Source organism: Rhinatrema bivittatum, chromosome 15 (assembly GCF_901001135.1).
Source record: "Rhinatrema bivittatum chromosome 15, aRhiBiv1.1, whole genome shotgun sequence".
NCBI lineage: Eukaryota > Metazoa > Chordata > Amphibia > Gymnophiona > Rhinatrematidae > Rhinatrema > Rhinatrema bivittatum.
Window position 1 is genome coordinate 39,580,719 of NC_042629.1, and position 21,321 is coordinate 39,602,039.

The 21,321-nt window shown below is 47.6% G+C and overlaps 1 protein-coding gene and 1 long non-coding RNA gene across 2 annotated transcripts in view; one reads left to right on the plus strand and one right to left on the minus strand.

The window, feature by feature from the left end:
- Window positions 1–592, minus strand: part of ZBTB20 (zinc finger and BTB domain containing 20) — a 1,517,062-nt gene extending 1,516,470 nt beyond the window's left edge. Inside the window, exon 1 of the mRNA XM_029578313.1 lies at window positions 440–592. The gene's annotated coding sequence lies outside the window, so the exon portion shown is untranslated. The remainder of the gene's footprint in view (window positions 1–439) is intronic.
- Window positions 281–19,855, plus strand: LOC115076645. The gene is made up of 3 exons (XR_003852821.1): window positions 281–416; window positions 17,687–17,759; window positions 17,853–19,855. It is a non-coding gene; the product is annotated as an uncharacterized LOC115076645 (long non-coding RNA).
- The last annotated feature ends 1,466 nt before the right edge of the window (window positions 19,856–21,321 follow it).

A 21,321-nucleotide genomic window follows, 5' to 3' on the forward strand; every position in this document is an offset into this window, starting at 1 on the left:
CTAAAAGAATATGCACAGCACCTGAGCTGCACACAAAAAAAAAAAACGTTAATTGGGCGGGCTGTGCATCCGGTGCGGGGAAAAAAAAAAAACACGCACCCAAAAGCTCAAGAATAGGGACAACTGTGGTGATGGCGACGACTGTTCTAGATCCCAGACATTTGAGAATGGATTTAGGAAATTGGGAACTCCAACACAAACCAAAAAAAACAAACGCACCTCAGAGATTTACGTTTGTTTGGTCGAGAGGGTTGTTTGTTTTAAATCGCATTTATGCTCAACTCTACCCTCTCCGCAGACTTTGACGCGCACAGCTTTGCGACCGCCCACTTGGCCCTCATTGGCACGAGCCAGCTACTCGCACTTAGGATAGGACCCTCGAGCGCGTGCGCAAGCTTGCTTCAGCCAGCCAGTGAGTAAGTAAACCGAAGATACTTACAGGGCGTGAGCCTCTCCACCGAACTGTGCGTTCCCCTTCAATGATTTGGATTTAATAAACTTTATTGGCATGACAGTGGGTACTTGCTTTGTCCACCCCCGCGTGCAGTGGAAGGGACTCCGCGGAAGGGCGATAAATTGCTGTTGGCTTTGTTTCCCTTCGTGCCTCCGTGACATGGCCTCTTTAAGAGCTTCCTCTCCCCCTCCCCCCTTCTCTGATCTCATGCTGCTGGGCCGTTGTTATGACGACCTGCTGCCACATGATTTTATATGCCGGCGTAGTTTGTGTAAATTAAAAAATGGCTTAAACTCGGCCTAAGAATATCTGAAAATTCTTTTTTAAAAACCCACTACTGTTTGAAAGACGATGAAAAGATCTTTCTCATGGTATATAGTACCTACGAGTAACTTTGTTCGCCGATGATACCTCGTCCCATAGACTATGTAAAGTTACAGACGTCAGCGACTGCCTTCCAAAATAAAACAGCAAATTTGTCCGTAACGGCTTCACCTGCATGCCTGTGCCAGACCTTGGCGAGATGGAAGGGACAGTGGCCCACAGTGAGCTGGTTTGCTAGGAGAAAACATTTTATGTGCGCGTCTTCTCTCAGTTTTAAGCCTGTGCTCAGCCAGGTGTCAGCATTTTCAGGACTAGCTCTAAACGAAGATTAAAAAAAAATAGGAAAGAGATTTTCCAGTCTATTGGGGCACAAATTCCACCGACCTCAGGTCAATTTCAACAGGATGGTCCAGTTCTGATTTTCCTTCCTTTTATCAATGGACTTGTCCTTATCTTTCGCAGAGAAATTACAAGAACAAAGATGCAGTGAGGCAAAACCAGAACTGAATCAGCCTCTTTGGGGGGGGGGGGGGGGTCACCTGAGGCAGCAGGCAACCCAAATTAGGGCTAGCGAACTCTGGTCCTCAAGAAGGATAAACATACCAGGTTTTCAAGATATCCACAATTAATTTGCACTGCCTCCATTGCAAAAAATCTCAATCATATTCATTGTGGATATCCTGAAAACCAGGCTTATTTGTGGCTCTTAAGGACCAGAGTTGACCAGAGCTAGAAGATTGGTAGCCAGCAAAGCTGTAGAAGTGGCAGCAGTCACTGTTGGGAGCATCTGATTATAAGGAGCAGCTCTGGTCATTCATGCTTGAAACAGGTCTGGCTTTCAGGAAAGTCACAATGAATATGCATGAGGTATATCTGCAGGTGCTGTGTCCATTGTATGCATATGTATTTCACCCATATTCATAGTAGATATCCTGAAAACCAAACTGACCAACCTATCATGCTGATGAGCACTATTGTAATTTAATTGAGCTAAATCCTATTAATCCATTATATTATATACCATCATTACAGATAAGATCACGGCAGTGTACAATAATATTAAAATTATGTATACATTAAACTGATTTAGTAATGTTTTAGATTTGTTTTCTTTACATAAATAAAAAGTATAGGGAAATAAGTATGTGTTTAATCTGTATAGCTTTAAGAAAACTAGTTGTAAACTGAAAACATTTAGTCTACCTTTTGGTGGGACCTACTGTCCCTTTTTGAATCTGGAATAATGCTGATATACCAGAGATATAGACGTGCTTCAGACACTTGAGCTTGCACAGATTTTATTTGCACTATTCTGATCAAAATTCAAATATAATACTTGTATGCATGGAAAGGCTAGGCGCGAACCTTCATAGGGCTGTGCGCTTACAGCATGGCAACTACTGCGAAGAAACCTAAGCGACTATCTCTCTGTGTTGCCTGCCACAGCAGAGCCCTTCAGCCGGAGCTTTCTTTAAGCCCTTGTCAGCACTATCTGGATGCTTGGGGAGATTTATCTCCTTCCAATTTTGCTGACAATGATCCTTCTCCTTGATCTGAGGGAAATGGGACCAAGGAAGACAATGTAGGGGTGTCTCCTCCCTTGATTGGTTTGTGAATAGAGTCCTCAGGGGACACTGTCTCACAGGATGTCAGGTTTGTGCCTATGGGGCCTAGATTGGACCCAGACTTCTTTTCCTGAGTGGAATTCTTCCAGGGATTGCAGACATTTTTACAGGGCCAGTCTGCTGAAGCGGCAGTTCCTACTAAGGTAGGTCCAGGCGCTCCGAGTGCTCCTCTGCCTGTCTCCACAGTCAAGCACAGTGGCGCAGTGTGGTCTGACAGAGATCGATTACAGGGGATCAGGATGATTCTGATGATGGCGGCTCTTCTGGTGAGGAAGGAGATATTCCCCCAGATTTGGAGCCATATAGAACTCTTCTACATTTCTTTCAAAGAGATGAGTTGCCAGATCTGATATCTCCGACCCTGAAGATCCTTTGAGTGGCTGGGCTGGACTCCTTGGGGACCCAGAAGAAGGATCCTAGTTTGGTCACCCTGCGCAAGGCTTCTTGTTTCTTCCCCCTCTTGGATGCAATCCAGGAGTTGATTGATCTGGAATAGAATGCACCAGAAGCGTCCTTTAAAGGAGAATGAGTCTTAGCGGGTTTATACCACTTGGATCCGCAGGCCAGAGAGCAGTTGCATTTTCCTAAGGTGGATGCCTTGGTGTGTTCTGTCACAAAACGTAACACCATTCCCATAGAGGAAGGTGCAGCTCTGAAGGATGCTCAGGATAGGAGGTTGAGGCTATCCTGAAGCAAGCCTTTGAGACAGTGACAATGAACTTGCAAATTGTTTCTTGTTGCGCCTTGGTAGCTTGGGCTATTTGCATTTTTGTCAAGAGTCTGGTGGCGTTGGGACCGATTTGGCATCTATGGTAGAATCGGAGGCCGCCGCCTTGGCTGATGCAGGCTGTGACTCGGTATGCACAGCTGCCAGAGAAGCTGCTTCAGTTATTGTGGCCAGGTGACAGCTGTGGCTGCACAACTGGTCCGCAGATACTATTTCAAAGTCCTGTCTTACTAAGCTGCCTTTCAAAGGCTTGCTTTTCTTTGGCAATGAATTGGAAACATGGCAAGTAAATAGGGAGATACCCACATTTGGAGGATAAAAAGCCAGTTTCCCAGTCTTCTTGGGCAAATGACCACCCTCAAGACTATCGGTGGTTTTGGCCTTATAGGGGAGGTTCTTCCCAGAGATCCTATTCCTTCCGCAGTCCTTTTGCCCCCCCGAGGTACTCAAAAAGATACGAGCTCTAGAGGCAGAGCCCCTCTGTTTTCCCAATGGAGGTTTGCAGGCTCACCTTTGGTACAGGAGATAGGTGGTTATCTATCCTGGTTATCACAGGTGAATACAGATTACTTCGGATCAATGGATTCTCAAAGTGGTTCGGAATGGTTATGCTCTAAAATTTCTTTGCATTCCTCCAGATGCCTTCATGGTCTCTCCATGCAACCCCCCTCAGAAGAGAATAGAAGTGGAAGTGACATTACAATGGCTGATTCTGAAAGCGGTGATTCCTGTTCCCAAATCGCAGCAAGATATGGGCCAATATTCCATTTATTTTGTCATGACAAGAAGGAAGGGTTGTTTTGACCAGTACTGGATCTCAAAGGTGTCAACTGAAATCTGAATCACACATTTCAGGATGGAAACTGCGCTCTGTCATAATGGCAGTTCAAGCAGGGGACTGCCTCTGGATCTGACGGAGGTGTATCTGCATATTCCGGTAAGGAATATCAGCAGTGCCTGCAATTTGCCATCCTGGCCAGTCATTACCAGTTTCAGGCCTTGCCTTTCGGACTAACCACAGCATCCAGGACTTTATACATGGGCATGGTTGTGGTAGCGGTGGCCCTTCACAAGGAGGGCATTCTAGTTCACTCCTATCTGGACGACTGGCTAATTCGAACCAAGACATTGGAAGAGAGTGTTTGTGTTTCCTGCAGGTTGGTTTCCTTGCTACTGGAACTAGGCTGGGTGGTGAATCTGGCCAAGAGCTATTTTCAGCCATCTCAGGCCCTAGAGTATTTCTGGGTTCGATTTTGATTAAAGGCAGGGCAGAATGTTTCTGCCAGAGTCTCGGATCTGCTTGTTGATGCTGCAAGTCAGATCCCTGTGGAACTCTGTTCATCTGATCAAGTAGTCTTATTTTCTGGTCCCGGGGTTGATGGGTGCCACAATAGAAGTGGTTCATATATACGCACCCTCTTCAGCACGCCTTGCTTTCCAGATTGGGTCTGCAGTTGCAGAATTATGGGGTGAGGCTGCTCCTTCTGCTAGAGATGAAATCCCAGCTGAACTGGTGGTTACATGTGGACCATCTCAGGAAGGGAATTTCCCTGATGATGCTGTATTGGTTGCAACTCACGACAAATGAGAGCCTCTGGGGCTGGCTGGTACACACTCAGGAGTTGGTGGTGCAAGGGCGCTAGAATGCAGTGGAATGGCAGTGTAACATCAACAGACTGGAGTCCAGAGTAGTTCAGTTGGCGTGCCTGCGATTTGCCAAGCGGCTAGAGGCTTGGGCAGTCCAGATAATGTCGGACATTGCAACAATGGTAGCTTACATCAATCATCAGGGTGGAACTAAAAGTCAACAGATGTCAGAGGAGATAGATGCGCTTATGGTATGGATGGAGCAGCATCTCCTAAGCATCTCCACCTCTCACATTGCCATTAAGGATAATAGCAGAGCTGATTTCCTCAGCAGGAGAAGCTTGGAACCAAGAGAATGGGAGCTGGCGGACGCAGCCTTTCAGCTCCTGGTGGATCATTGGGGCTTATCGAATCTAGATCTGTTGGCGAACTTCAACAATGTGAAAGTTCCATGCTTTTTCAGGTGGGACCCAAAGGTGAGGGGCATAGACGTTCTTGTTCAGGAGTGGCCACGTGGTGCCTTGCTGTATGTGTTCCTGCCTTGGCCTTTAATAAGCAGGATGATACAGAAGATTGTAAGTCAAATCAACACCATCCTTTTAATGATTCTAGATTGGGCTTGAAGGCCCTGGTATGCTGATCTCCAGAGACTTCTGGTGTGCAGTGCCCTCCGGCTTCCCTCTCAGACAGATCTGTTATGTCAGGGGCCCTTTCTGCATGAGGATCTGGGTCGATTCTGTCTTATGGTTTAGCCATTGAAAGGGCTCAGCTACTAAAGCATGGTTATTCATCTCCTGTAATTTCCACTCTTCTTCGGGCCTGGAAATTTTCTGCTCCTCTAGCTACTATTAGAGTTTGGAAGGTCTTTGAGGCCTGGTGTTCTGAGCGAGGTACTCAGCTACTCAAGGTGGATATTCCTTTGATTTGTGAATTTTTACAGGACAGTTTGCGTAAGGGTTTGGTCCTTAAATCCTTGAAGTTTCAAGTTGCGGCACTGGCTTTTACAGGGGAAGAGTCAATGGAGGGTTTTTGTCTTCCCATCCGGATGTGTCCTGTTTCTTGCAGGGAGTTAAACATCTTTGTCCCCCATTGTGGCTTCTGGTGCCTTTGTGGGATCTTAATTTGGTCCTCAAGTTCTTGGCAGGTCCGACTTTTCAACCGCTGTGTACTCTTTCCTTGCAGCTGCTTACTTTGAATACAGTCTTTCTGGTACCAATCTGTTCGGCTCGTCGGGTCTCAGAGCTACAAGCTCTTTCCTGCTGCGAACCTTTTGTCTGTGTGAAGATTAGCTTCGGACTGGGCCTTCTTTTTTGCCCAAAGTTGTTTCGGACTTTAATTTGAATCAGTCCATTTCTCTGCCTACCTTGGATAGGGACAGAGATGAAGCTGAGTACCGCGTTTTGCATTCCTTGGACGTCAAGTGTCATTTACTGCACTACTTGAAAATGTTTAAGATTGTTTGGAAGTCTGATGGTCTGTTTGTGCTCCATGGTAGAGGTAAGCAGGGAGCATCAGCGATGTGGGCAACGATTGCCCGCTGGGTTAAAGAGGTCATTACGGTAGCCTATGTGGCTGCTGAAGTTGCCTTACAGAAAAAGATTAGACCACATTCCACAAGAGCTCAGGCGGTATCATGGGCAGAGCTTCATTTGTTGTCACCTGCTAAAATATGCTGAGCAGAGACATGGTCATCTTTGCAAACCTTCTCCAAGCATTACCGCTTGGATGTTAAGGGCTAGGGAGGACGCCGCTTTTGCCCGGGCAATTTTGACTGGGCCACTGCCCTTTTCATGATTAGCTTTTGTACATCCCACTCATTGGGAATGACCTACCCGAAAGCTAAGGAAAGAGAAATAACTACTTAGCTGATAATTTCCTTTCCTTTAATGATGGGTAGGTCAATCCCAGACGCCCTCGACTGCTGGATTTAGATTTTGTGGTTAGCCTTCTTAGGGCGAGCAATGCAGAGTATGATTCCTGCTCTTCGTTGATAAGTGGTTGGTAAGTGGTTTCTCTAGCTCTCAGGTCTATCCAGTAAAGTGCGGCCGCGTTTACCCCGCTCCTAACCCGCGTTCTACTCACTTTCCGGCCGCGTTAGCCCTTCCTGCGATACACTATCCCCTTTAACCTACTCCTATCGCGTCCTAAAATCCCCGGGCAACCCCTTCCGCACATGGTATGTATATTGCATGCAAACGATCGAATTAGCTATTCCCTACCATCCAGTAACGCGCGCCCCGACTATCCCTTTTTTACCCTGCCGTTTTGCCGCGCGTTTAACCTGCTAACTTACCGTCTACCCCTACCCCTGCGTTAGAGGCAGGGGTAAGGGTAGGCGGCAAACTTTCCCCCAGCCCCCGCTCTCCTGCCCTGGCCGCGTCCATGGGTGCCGGTCTCCGGGGCAGCCCCAGTCCTCTCCCCTCCTCCGGAAGCAAAAAAAAAGCGAAAAAAAAAATTGCGAGAGGGGAGAGGACGGGCAATCCTACACTCGGGATTGCCAGTCCTCCCTCCCCTCCTCCCGAGGCAGGCACGAAAAGCAGCCTTGCTCCGGGAGGAGGGAGGAGGAGACTGGCAGTATAAAGCGACTTACTTTTTGCAGCCCTCCATCCGGACATCGGCGAAGACGTCCGCGGCTCCCCTCTCCTGCCTCCAGCTGCTCAGGAAGATGGACGTCACGTCTTGAGCGGCCATCAGCAGAAACGGATCGCGGCTCCCCTCCCCTGCCTCCCGGCAAAGATGGATGCCTGCACGGGGGAAAGCGGCCCCTGTGCGTGCAATTGGCCGCTCAAGACGTGACGTCACGACGTTTGGCGTCACGGCATGTGACGTCACATCTTGAGCGGCCAATTGCACGCACAGGGGCCGCTTTCCCCCATGCAGGCGTCCATCTTCGCCGGGAGCAGCGATCCGTTTCTGCTGATGGCCGTCTCCTCCGGAGGGCTGCAAAAAAAGTAAGTTGCTTGGTCGCTTCACACTGCCAGTCCTCTCTCCTCCTCCTGGAGCAAGGCTGCTTTTCATGCCTGCCTCGGGAGGAGGGGAGGGGGGACTGGCAATCCCGAGCGTAGGATAGCCCGTCCTCTCTCCCCTCGCTCTTGCTACTTTTTTTTCGCTTTACACTGCCAGTCCTGTCTCCCCTCCTCCTGGAGCAAGGCTGCTTTCGCGCCTTGCTTCGGGAGGAGGGGAGAGGGCTGACAATCACCCGACCGCCGGCTCCCACCGCCGCCGCCTGGATAAACGCGCGCCCGCCGGCTACCGCCTCTATGAACTCGCTCCCGCTTCGAACGCACGCCCGCCCGCTCCCACCAGTAAGTTAACTTTTTTTTACACTTTTGTTTTTTTACACTTTTGTTTTAATTTTCGCCTGCGCCTTGCTTCGGGAAGGGGGGAACCATCCACTTCCTGGTACCTGTCATTTCAAATGTCAGTTGAAATGACATTTGAAATGACAGGTACCAGTGCACCCAGGATACTGTATAGGTGCTGTATTAAGCGCCTATACAGTAAAATGGGTTGCGCGGGCCTAACCCTTCGCCTAACGCTTCGCAGACGCGGCTTGCATTTGCAAGCAATTTAAATAGAGTATCGAGCGGTATGTGAGCAGGACTGTGCGTGCGGGGAACGAGGGTACGCCCGGCACTGCCACACTCTTTCTAACGTGGCCTTGCTGTATCGACCTGTCTGTTTGCTAGATATGTACCTTCTTTTGGCTGAGTTTAGTGTTCTGGTTTGTTAAGAAACATGAATGGTTGCCTGTTGCTAATAATTGTCAAGTTTAATCAGGTTTGTCCACACTTTGGTTTTTCCAGAGAATACTGGCGGGTTGATGTCAGGCAGGACGATATAGCCTGACATCAGCTTTTGCTTTGTCTCCATCTGCTGGCAGAGGTGCATAATCCACTTGTTGGGACTGACCCTCCCATGAAAGGAAATTATCAGGTAAGTAGTAATTTCTCCTTTAAAAAGAGAGAAACAAGCACCCCTTATCTGTATCTGTTTTCACTCTTGGCCTTTACCTCCAGGGCAAATAGCACCAAGGAAAAGTATGTTCCACCTCACCTGCAGTTCTGGTTTGGCCATATGGTGTAGATGGATTTGCAGTTCTGATTGTCTCCATAAATTCACCGAGAATATCAGAACTACAAATGCATACTGGTAATGGGCAAAACCAGCACTGGATCCCCCATCGTTGTCACCTCGAGTAAGATGACAGCTATAGGCGAGAGTCTGGACTTTACGAGACAGCCATCCCTGCTGTGGTCTCCAGAGAAGAGCATGACCCTGTTTTATATATGCCTCCCCCTGGGAAAGAGAAAACATGGACCTCCCCTTTAAAATAAAATTTCCCTTTAAGGGAAGTACTACCTTCTGATTTCATTGGAGGACTCACTTTAGCCTTCAGTCCTCCGGGGTGGGGGAGCGCCTTCTTGATCAACGTTCCCATCCTAGCTCTAAAATAATGAAAACGGCGGTTTGGGAAGGAAATGGGGGGGGGGGGGGGTTGTATTGCATGGCACTTCAGGAGATTGCTCGTATAAAGCTGATGATACGTGTAGTCTCAATTGAGTCGGGGGGGGGGGTGGTCACTCTTAAAAGTATATATAGGGGGGTGTTTTAAGGCTGACAAAAAAAAAAAACAAACCTTGAGAAAGGCGGCTTTAGAATTCCTCTCCGGCATATCCGAAACGGTTTTTATTTTATTTTTTTCCACCGAGTATCAAACGATAGTTTTCTCAATTCACTGCGTTCTGCTGTCGTGTGAGACGAACAGAAACAATTAATCTATAAAGTCGGACATTATATCTATAAAGATATATTGGGTTTGTTTTGTTCCCGTTCGTTTGCAGGGAAGTTTATGGAAACTGTCAGTTTCGATTAGTGTTTTTGAGCTGGTAAGGTGAAATGGACAGAGCCAGCAGGTTAGTGTGCTCCGGGACGGCTTCCACTTTCTACGCATTTCCAATCTCTGGGCTTAGTTGGCTCTTTTTATTTTTTTTATTTTTAATTATTTATTTCTTTCTGTTCTGTTAACTTAAATGACCCTCAGCGTCTGGGACTGCCTTGACGGACGGGCTGGGCAGCCAATGAGAGTGAAGCGGGCGGGCCCGTGAGCCAATCCCGGCCGCAGGCTATTAATCTGCTGTTCCAGTCACCCTATGGTGCGGGGAGGGGCGTCACGACAGCTGTCGGGAGCTGCGCTGGCCCCTTTCCCGGGTCAGCAGCGTATGATCTGCAGTACGCCCTCTGTCCCAGTGCAGGCGCAAGACTCTCTCTCCCCCGCCCCCACTAACCCTCAACAGAGGCTCATGCTGAGGAAGGGCGAGAGCGCCCAGGCAGACGCATGCATCAAAGCAAGGAAAGTAGCAAATCGTTTGCAAATGTCAGCTGCATGGAGCAGAAATTATCATGTCTATGTATCTGTAAATCGCTGCTTACAGGGAGTAGTAGCTCGCCCACCTAGAGCAGGAGATTTATGGCTTCCTAATCAGTTGAGGAAACGCACAGCCTCTTTCTCTTTTTATTGCCACATCCTCTGAAAACAGAATATAGCATCCCTTCTTTTCCCTCCTCCAGAAACTGTACAACTTGTAACTGGGGTCCTTGATACTCGCTGAGAAACATGCAGTAGAATTCCTTGCTCTCCTAAACGTAAATCACTGAATGACATGCAGTATAAATGCCCTCTACTTCAGAAAACATGTAAAATATGTCCATTGCCATGGCCACTTAATAACATGCACATAGGACAGATGTAATAAAATATGCAGTAAAACCCATACTAATTTTTAGCACCAGTTTTACTTATGAGGTAGAAATATGTTGACCAGTGAGCTGCAGTAAATCAAGTAGGAGTAAAAGAAATAGGTGAGCTCACCTGAAAATATGTGGAAAAGTGCTTCAAAACAGGTGTGAGAAGTTGGAAGGAGTGTGACCAAAACAGCCATGTGTGCAAGACTGGTGCTATACATAATAATTTAGGAATAATATCACATGCAAGGCAAACCAAATGAAATCAAAAGATAAGCTCTTTAGAGAGGGCAACTCCAGCCAAATAGTGCATAACTGGTACTAGATATCCCACCTTGAGCACAAAAGAATGTGAGCTGTTCATCTATGGGTGCCTACCTCAGAGAATTTGCCCTTTGATTCACTTGGCATTCCTTGCCCAAATAGCCTTGCATGTAAGAATATGGCCAAGCTTATTGGGCACGCAAGTCCATTTTTGTCATACTCCTTACAATATACAGTACCTGTCTTTCTGGGGCTGGCACCTACAGTAAGGGGTAATAGCTCGTCGAAAACGCGCGTCCAACCCCCCCCGAACCGAATAGCGCCCGCAACATGCAAATGCATATTGATGGCCCTATTAGGTATTCCCGCGCGATACAGTAAGTAAAATGTGCAGCCAAGCCACACATTTTACTTTTAAGAAATTAGCGCCTACCCAAAGGTAGCAGTTAATTTCTGCCGGGGAAGTGCACAGAAAAGCAGTAAAAACTGCTATTCTGTGCACCCTCCGACTTAATATCATGGCGATATTAAGTCTGAGGCCCCAAAAGTTTAAAAAAAAAAAAAAAAAAGCAAATGTTGCTTTCCTGTAACAGGTATTCTCATAGGACAGCAGGATGTTAGTCCTCACATATGGGTGACATCACAGGATGGAGCCCAATCACGGAAAACTTCTGTCAGTTTCCAGAACTTTGACTGGCCCCTACTGGGCATGCCCAGCATGGCACTAACCCTGCAGCCAGCAGGGGTCCCCCTTCAGTCTTATTTGAAAGCTACAGGCAGTGCCGAAAAATAAAATAACAAAACGTTACGAACCCAACACCGTGGGGCGGCGGGCGGGTTTCGTGAGGACTAACATCCTGCTGTCGTGTGAGAACACCTGTTAAAGGTAAGCAACATTTGCTTTCTCACAGGACAAGCAGGATGGTAGTCCTCACATATGGGTGAGTACCGAGCTGAGGATGTCCGAACATGCACCAAATGTACCCAAAGGCGTGCAACAGGCACAACAACTGGGGTGGAATTTGGCAGAGGGCATCCTGAACCCCACCAGGCAGGCGGAAGGGTGTGGGTTCGTCACATAAACAGGTTACGAAGGACAGACTGGCCGAAGATGGAATCTTGTCTTCTGGCTTTGTCCAAGCAATAGTGGGCTGCAAAGGTGTGGAGAGAACTCCAAGTTGCAGCCCTGCAAATGTCAGGTGTGCTACTGAAATCGCCATGGCCCTCACAGAGTGCGCTTTAACACGGTCTTGAAATGGAATGCCCGCTTGCTGATAGCAAAAGGATATGCAGTCCGCCAACCAGGAGGAGAGAGTCTGCTTACCCACAGACTTCCCTAACTTGTTAGGGTGGAAAGAGACAAACAATTGAGTGTTTTCCCTGTGGGCTGCTGTACGGTCTAGGTAAAACGCTAGAGCCCGTTTACAGTCAAGGGAATGCAGAGCCTGTTCTCCTGGGTTGGCATGGGGCCTGGGAAAAAAGGTAGGTGGTATGATGGATTGATTCAGATGAAAATCCGAAAGTACCTTAGGTAAGAATTTCGGGTGAGTGCGGAGTACCGCCCGGTCCTGCAGAAGTTTAGTGTAAGGATAGGTAACTAGAGCCTGGAATTCACTAACTCTACGAGCTGAAGTGATAGCCAAAAGGAAAATCACTTTCCATGTGAGATATCGAAGTTCACAAGAGTGAAGAGGTTCGAATGGTGGTTTCATGAGCCGACCCAGAACTAGATTAAGGTCCCAAGAAGGGGCCGGAGGACGTAGCGGAGGCTTGATGAGGAGCAAGCCCTTCAAAAAACATGTTACAAGGGGGTGTACTGATATAGAGACATCCCCCAACCTTTATAGAAGGCGGCTACCACACTGACATGCATTCTAATGGAGGAAGTCTTAAGACCTGACTCTGATAGATGCCAGAGATAGTCCAGAAATTTCGGGATTGGACAGGAAAAGGGGTCGAGGGACTGAGAAGAGCACCATGACGTGAACCTTTTCCATTTGTAAGAGTAAGCTTTTTCTCGTGGAAGGCTTCCGTGAAGCAATCAAGACACGGGAAACTGGTTCAGAGAGGTTAAGTGGCTGAAGGATTAACCTTTCAACATCCATGCCATCAGGGACAAGGCTTGAAGATTGGGATGTCGTAGGCACCCGTCGTTTTGCGTGATCAGAAGCGGGTCCTTTCCCAAGGGAATGTGCCTGCGGATGGAGAGGTCCTGAAGTATTGGAAACCACACTTGGCGTGGCCAGTGAGGTGCTATCAGGATCATGGTTCCCTTGTCCTGACGTAACTTCACGAGAGTCTTCGAGAGAAGAGGAAGTGGTGGAAATGTGTAGAGCAGACCAGTTGCCCAAGAGAGGGAGAATGCGTTTCTGGGTTGAGAGTGTTTGTTTGCTGCGAATGAGAGAGCAGTAGTTCTCCACTTTGCAGTTTTGTGGGGAGGCAAAGAGATCTATCAGAGGATATCCCCATTGTTGGAAGATGAAGTTCGCTACCGAGGGGTTGAGAGACCACTCGTGCGGTTGAAAGACGCAACTCAGCTTGTCTGCCAGGACATTGTCCACTCCCGGTAACCAGGTGGCCCTGAGGTACACTGAATGGGAGAGAGCTTCCTCCCAATCTGCGCAGCTTCCTGACACAGAAGGAAGGAGCCTGTGCCTCCCTGTTTGTTGATGTACCACATTGCCACCTGGTTGTCCTTCTGAATCAGGATGACTTGATTTGAGAGGCAATCCTGAAAAGCCCTGAGAGCATATCTGATTGCTTGAAGTTCCAGGAAATTTATTTGGTGTTTGGCTTCCTCTGGAGACCAAGAACCTTGTGTCTGCAGATTGGCTACATAGGCTCCCCACCCGAGGTTGGAAGCGTCGGTGGTGAGAATGATTCGAGGATTTGGAACCTGGAACGGCAATCACTGGAGAAGATTGGTCTGATTTTTCCACCAGGCGAGAGACAGAAGAAGTGAGTCAGTTATGCGAACAATGGCCGACAGAGGCTGAATAGCTTGAGTCCATCGAGACCTCAGAATCCAGTGTATGAGTCTCATGGCCAAGCAGGCCATTGGTGTGACATGGACTGAGGAGGAGAAATTGGCATGCAGTCGCGGAGTGCTGAGACTGCAGCTAGTGAGCAAGGGACGCAAGAGTCAGTGCTCGTTGTCGAGGTAGGAAAGCTTTTGCCTGTAAGGTGTCCAAGTCTGCCCCAATGAACGATGAGGTTTGAGATGGGACTAAGTAGAATTTGTCATAGTTGATGAGAAATCCTAGCGAAACCAGAGTGTGTAAGGTTAGATTGAGGGACGACAGAGCAGCTTGCTGAGTGGGAGCCCTGATTAACCAGTCATCCAGATAGGGGTAGACATAAACACCTTGCGTCCTGAGGAAGGTTCCGACTACTACAAGGCATTTTGTAAAGACTCGTGGTGCAAACGCTAGGCCGAATGGGAGAACTCGATATTGATAGTGCTTGGGGCCTACTAGAAACCTCAGGTACTTGCGATGAGCTGGAGTTATCGCAATGTGGGTGTATGCGCCCTGGAGGTCCAGAGAGCAGAGCCAGTCTCCTCTTTGTAGAAGAGGTAGAAGCGATCCCAAGGTGACCATCTTGAACTTTTCTCGTTGAAGGTACTTGTTGAGGGCCCGTAGGTCTAGAATAGGACAGACACCTCCCGATTTTTTGGGGATTAGGAAGTACCGGGAATAGAACCCTAGGCCTTGCTGTAGTATGGAACGGGTTCTATTGCTCTTGACTAGAGAAGGAGGGAAACCTCTTGATCCAGAAGAATGGAGTGTTCAGATGTTCTCCCCGTCGGTAGAGGTGGGGAGTCCGGTGGCAGGGCGAGAAAGTTCAGATGGTAACCCTGAGCAATGATTGCCAATACCCATTGGTCAGATGTGATTGAATGCCACAAGTTGTGGAAGTGGCACAATCGACCTCCCACTGGTACGTGCGACAGAGGAATCTGGCTGCTGCTCTCTAAGTGGAAGTCAAAAACCTGAAGCAGGTCCTGGTTGAGGAGCTGCTTGTGGTTTTTGCTTATGGGCTTGACGAGACTGCGGTTTTTGATAAGGTCTCGTGGCACGGGATCTGGATGGTGGCGGGTAAGACTTCGGGCGGAAGAATGACTTCTTAGAGTCCTTTCTGAAAGGCTGTTTTGAGGAGAAGTCAGAAGGCATCCAAGAGAGCTGTCTTAGGGTCTAATGATGGACTTTTAATTCTGCTACCGTCCGTTGAATCTGCTTGCCAAACAGATTATCTCCGACACAAGGCAGGTCGGAAAACCAGTCTTGTACTTCTGGGTGAAGGTCAGAAGACTTGAGCCAGGCCCACCGCCTCGCCGAGATGGCAGGTGCAGACACTCTGGTAGAAGTGTCAAAAATGTCATAAGATGTTCTAATCTTATGCTTGCCTGCCTCAAAACCCTTGTTGATTAGGGTTTGTAATTGTTCTTGAAATTGCTGAGGCAGGGAGTCTGAGAAGTCCTGTATCTGCTTAACAATGACCCTGTTATATTGGGTCATATAAAGCTGATAGGCGGCAATTCGGGAGATGAGCATGGCCCTTTGGAATACTAGGCGACCAATGTTATCTAGGAACTTCTGTTCCTTTCCAGGAGGAACAGATGAGTGAGTCTTTGACCTCTTTGCCTTTTTTGTGCAGACTCTACCACGACCAAGTGGTGATCTAGCTGTGATTTTTGAAATCCTGGGGCTGACTGCACCAAATAGGTAGTGTCAGCTTTCCTGTGTACTGGAGCAATGGAGCCAGGATGTTCCCAGTTCTTCTTGAGGAGGTCCAGAAGGACATGATGGATGGGATTAGAGGTAATTACCTTAGGGGCATCCAGGAATTGGAGCAACTCCATCATCTGGTGCCTATCATCCTGTTCCGTCTGTAATTGAAAGGGAACTAATTCAGACATTTCCTTCACAAAGTTTATAAAGGAGAGGTCCTCTGGAGGAGAACGCTTCCTACTCTCAGTGGGAGAAGGTGGTAAAGGTAAATCATCGGTGTCTGTTGAAGTATCATCACCCCAGGTATCATAAGGATCAGCACCTGTTCCTCTAGGAACTAGAGGGGGACAGGGTGGTTGGATACCTGAAGGTCCCGGTCTAGGCTCCGAAGGAAACTGAGGAATTACCAGAGGCACTGATGATGGCATCGAAGGCGCCAGTGGAGGCATCGAGGGCATCGATGGATGACTCCGTGGTGCCGATGGACGGGTCGGTGGCGAGGGACGTATTGACATCGATGGCTAAGGCAGAACTCCCGATGGAGGGATGCGGAACAGTGTTTCTCCTCCCGATGATGCTGTCAGTGAGGAGGGCATCGGATACCCAGGATCCATCGGTGGAAAAGCGGCCATAAGCGTTTCCATTCTCAATAGCAGCGGTGCCAGTGCTGCTAGAATCGGGTCGATGATCTGTTTCACAGGTGGTACCTGTGTCGGTGCCGGAGGAACCTGAAGATGTTGCATCGCCTTGTCGATGGCCTCCTGAACCATCCGGTCCAGTTCTTCTCAGAGACCTGGAGCAAGCAGCCCCGGTTCCGGAACAGAAGAAGGAGGGAGAGGCATAGCCGGAGGGACCACCATTAAAGGCGGAGTCGTGGCTCCCGATCCCCGATCGGGTGCCTCGGTGACATGGTCGCAGGAATGGTCGGTGCCTTTCCTGGACGGGGTCTCTTCGACAGCGGCTCGGACGATGGCGAGGTCAATGATTTTGTTCCCTCGATGGTCCGAGTCTTACAGTGTCGATGACTATGTTTCTCCCTGCGATCCCCTCGATCCTGAGGGGGAGTAGAGGGTGTCGATGGCCGAGAAGTCGTTGATGCCAGTCAGTCACCGGTCGGTGGTCGATGCTGGTGCGAAGTTGACTGTGCCGGTTCCGACGACGTCGATGAAATGGACTGAGTCGGGGTTTGAGCACGGAAGAGAAGTTCCATCTTCTCCATTCTGGCCTTGCGACCCTTCGGTGTCATTAAGGCACATTTGGTGCAGGTCAAGACATTATGCTCGCTTCCTAGGCACATTACACAGACTTTATGGGGGTCTGTGATAGACATGGTGCGGGTATAGTCTAGGCACGGACGAAACCGACGCCATGGAAAAAAATCAAGCCGCGGTACAGTCGACAGCCAGTAGGCCGCGAGGGCCAAACTCGACTGTAATCAGGAAACAGGTAAAAACTTACTGGAGTACCGCGGACTGAGAAAAGTTAGAGGAGGGACCCCTGTGGGGCAACTTAACTTTAAGTAATTCCGTGAGGAAAATTCCTGTCAGGAATCTCTTCAGAGCTCCTTTACCGCGAGGCTACTGCTGCGCGGAAAAAAGAAGACTGAAGGGGGACCCCTGCTGGCTGCAGGGTTAGTGCCATGCTGGGCATGCCCAGTAGGGGCCAGTCAAAGTTCTGGAAACTTTGACAGAAGTTTTCCGTGATTGGGCTCCATCCTGTGATGTCGCCCATATGTGAGAACTACCATCCTGCTTGTCCTGTGAGAAAGTAAAAAATGTAAAATGGGCTCGCGGGTTGAAAACCGGACGCTCAATTTTGCCGGCGTCCTGTTTCCGAACCTGTGGCTTGTCAGCGGGCTCGAGAACCGACGCCGGCAAAATTGAGTGTTGGCTGTCAAACTTGCTGACAGCCACCGCTCCTGTCCAAAAAGAGGCGCTAGGGATGCGCTAATATTCCTAGCGCCTCTTTTTGCCGCGGACCCTAATTTAAATAAATTTATTTACTGTATCGTGCGCACAGGAGAGTGGGCGCTCGCCCGCTCTCCCGTGATTTTTACTGTATCGGCCCAATAGAAAATAGCCACTGCTATTACTAGCATCAGTAGCGTGGGATATACTATTTGGGTACTTGTAGCCTGGATTGGCCACTGTTGGAAACAGGATGCTGGGCTTGATGGACCATTGGTCTGACCCAGTATGGCAAATTATTTTCTTATTTCTTATGTTCTTAGTGACACGTTCTGGCACTTGAGGTGGAGTTTGCCGCCATCTTTTGAAATTTGTGGAGTAGACCAAGGCAGATAAGTAGGTCAAGCTGTGTTTTAATAACATTTTAATTTGTGTTTTGTTTGATAATTTTGATATTTATGATAATGTGATTTAAATAATTTTTTCTAGGTAATCTGAATCCCTGATGCAGGCATTTGTGTGCCGAAACATGGACCTATGTTGGTTTGGGCGTTTGTTCTGAACATAGCTTATTTGAGATCCTCTGCACTGTGTTGGACAGTATTTTTCAAGCTAAGTATCTGACATAGCTTAACCTTGCAATTATTTCACAAAGGACAGTAATATGGTTGATTTTTCAATAAACAGCAGATAACTGAATTTTTGGTGCATTTTTCTGACACCATTTGTAGCCCATTGCATGGCAAGAGACTATAGATTGTATTTAAGCACCGTAGAAAAAAAACTACCGTAGCTAGGTTTGGTAGTTTGAAATAAAATGTAATGTATGTTACAGATAGTAAGGCATATTGATTATTAGAACCTCATTTTTTTGGATACAGATAATTGAGGTTCCTGCTGTTGTGGTGTTTGCATAGAATAGCCAACACTGTCATTAACACTGGATTTCCAAGCACCAGTGCTCAGTTTAGTGCTATATTTTACTCCTGTTTCAGTGCACATTTTCCCACACTAAAACCCCTGTTAAATTCAAGTTACTGCGGGGAAAAATGTACGCTGAAACCGGAATAGAAACCAGTGCTAACATCAGCATGCTTTATTACATTGACTCCACAGAAAGTCTCCATCACACACAAATAAGCATGCTCACAGTTGCTTTACAACAATGATGTCAGAGTTAAAAAGATGCACGTACAACAACCTGCTTTTACCTGCCAGTTTACTTTCATAGCTACTTCACAGCCTTTGAGGATATCAAGGAGGGAGACACACACTTTTGCATACATTATTATTGTTCCTATGGCATTGTCTTACAGAGCACCATGGTAGATAAATCACATGGTGTAATGTCCCAGTCCCAAAGAGCTGGTGTTTCTAAGAGTAGGCAGCAGAGATGACATTAGATCCTGAGTCACAGTTCTGTGCTCTTTTCACCAATCTGCAGCTGACACTCAAAAGAGGGACACTAGGAGACAATCCTAGTCCTGTTCTGACCCAGGGAAGCAACAGAACCACAGCTTGAGAGAGAGAGACACAAGGACACACCCACATGTGGTGCAAAATAGGAATACAGCCCCATTCTTCAAGGGCAGGCGGTAAACACAATGTTCTTTAGAGTCTGAGATTTTGAAAGAGTTACAGTATGAGACGATTTAGACATCAGGTTGCCAGTTTTCAGAACCAGTTTGAGAGGCAGGGATGTAGCAGCAGAGATGTAGGAAGAGAAAAAAAAGATTATGGCTTCCTCACCATATGATTAATATTTAATGACATGACCCGTTAAATAGGATAAATAGGGATTTTGTTCCTTGTTTGCTGACAGAACTAATAGAATGAATGGCCAAGCTAGCTAATAAAGTAGCAGGGATTTCTTAACAGTGTTCAGATGTGCGAGGAGAGGTAACACCAGCAGGAAAAGAGGACACAATAGATAGCCAGCATTGCAAACTTAGGCTTCGAGAAGATGGGGATGGAAATGTTTTACAACTAGCAAACATCTTTCTACTCCATGCCCACCCTCTACCCCCCAAAATAAATAAATGGAACATTTTCAAAGTAATTTCTGCAGGTAGAACTAGCTACTAGGTTCTCTGGGACCGCTTTGAGAAACTAAACAGATAGCACAACTAACAAAGCCACTGGCAAAATATCCAACCTCCTAGGTCTTCAAAGCCTTGCTAGATAGTACCCCACCATCATAAACCTGCTGGAACCAATCTGATTGATTTCAGGGGAGTTGTAGCTTGCTGGTACCAACTCAGCTCTCCTGTGGCCTCAACTGTTATTAGGTCATGCTTTCTTTATCTGCCTTTTATTTTGGCCTTATTACTTTTCCTCCCTCTACTCTAGAGGAAATGAAGGGTGGATTGTTTGCAATATTGCAAACTTTGTGGAACAGTGGCCCTACAGGTTAGAGTAGCGGGCTGTGAAACATGAAAGCCAAGATTCAAATCCTGCTATTGCTGCTTGTGAACATGGGCAAATCACTTCACTCTCCATTGCTTCGGGTACAAACGTACCCCTAGATTCATCAAAATGCTATAACAACTCATGGATAACACTCGCCATAACACATTTTGTAAATGACCCTATTAGAGGTCAATATTCAGAGGCATTTAGCCGGATAACTTTGAGTTATCCAGCTAAATGCTAACTTTTGAATGTTTTGGGCACATGAGGATAAACTTTAGCCGGATATTTCATTATCTGGCTAAAATGTAGCCAAATAACAAACAAACACTTCAGTTCTGTGTTCACTAAAGAAGACCCTGGAGAAGGACCATTGCTAGTTAACAAGAAACTGGAGGGGAGTGGAGTAGATGTAACTCCATTTACAGTGGAGAATGTGTAGGAAGAGCTGAGGAAACTGAAAGTGGACAAAGCCATGGGGCCTGATGAGGTTCATCCCAGGATACTGAGGGAGCTCAGAGATGTGCTGGTGGGTCCACTGTGTGACCTGTTCAATAGATCCCTAGAAATGGGATTGGTGCCGAGTGACTGGAGAATAGCGGTGGTGGTCCCGCTTCACAAGAGTGGGAACAGAGAAGAGGCTGGAAACTACAGGCCGGTTAGCCTCATCTCGGTGGTGGGAAAAGAAATGGAGACCCTGCTGAAGGAAAGGATAGTGAACTATCTACAGTCAGGAGGATTGCTGGATCAGAGGCAGCATGTATTCACCAGGGGAAGATCCTGTCAGACAAATCTGATAGAATGTTTTGACTGGGTAACCAAGGAATTGGATCAAGGAAGAGCACTCGATGTCATCTACTTAGATTTCAGCAAAGCTTTTGATATGGTCCCGCACAGGAGGCTGGTGAATAAAATGAGAAGCTTAGGAGTGAGTGCCAAGGTGGTGGCCTGGATTACAAACTGGTTGACGGACAGAAGACAATGTGTGATGGTAAATGGAACTCTCTCTGAAGAGAGAGTGGTTTTAAGCGGTGTACCACAAGGATCGGTGTTGGGACCGGTCCTGTTCAATATCTTTGTGACGACATTGCGGATGGGATAGAAGGTAAGGTTTGTCTTTTTGCGGACAGGACACTAAGATCTGCAACAGAGTGGACATGCCGGAAGGAGTGGAGAGAATTAGACGGGATTTAAGGAAGCTGGAAGAGTGGTCGAAGATATGGCATCTGAGATTCAATGCCAAGAAGTGCAGAGTCATGCATATGGGGAGTGGAAATCCGAATGAACTGTATTCAATGGGGGGAGAAAGGCTGATGTGCACGGAGCAGGAGAGAGACCTTGGGGTGATAGTGTCTAATAATCTGAAGTCGGCAAAACAAGGTGATAGCTAAAGCCAGAAGAATGCTGGGCTGCATAGAGAGAGGAATATCGAGTAAGAAAAGGGAAGTGATTATCCCCTTGTCCAGGTCCTTGGTGAGGCCTCACCTGGAGTACTGTGTTCAGTTCTGGAGACCGTATCTCCAAAGAGACAGAGACAAGATGGAGGCTG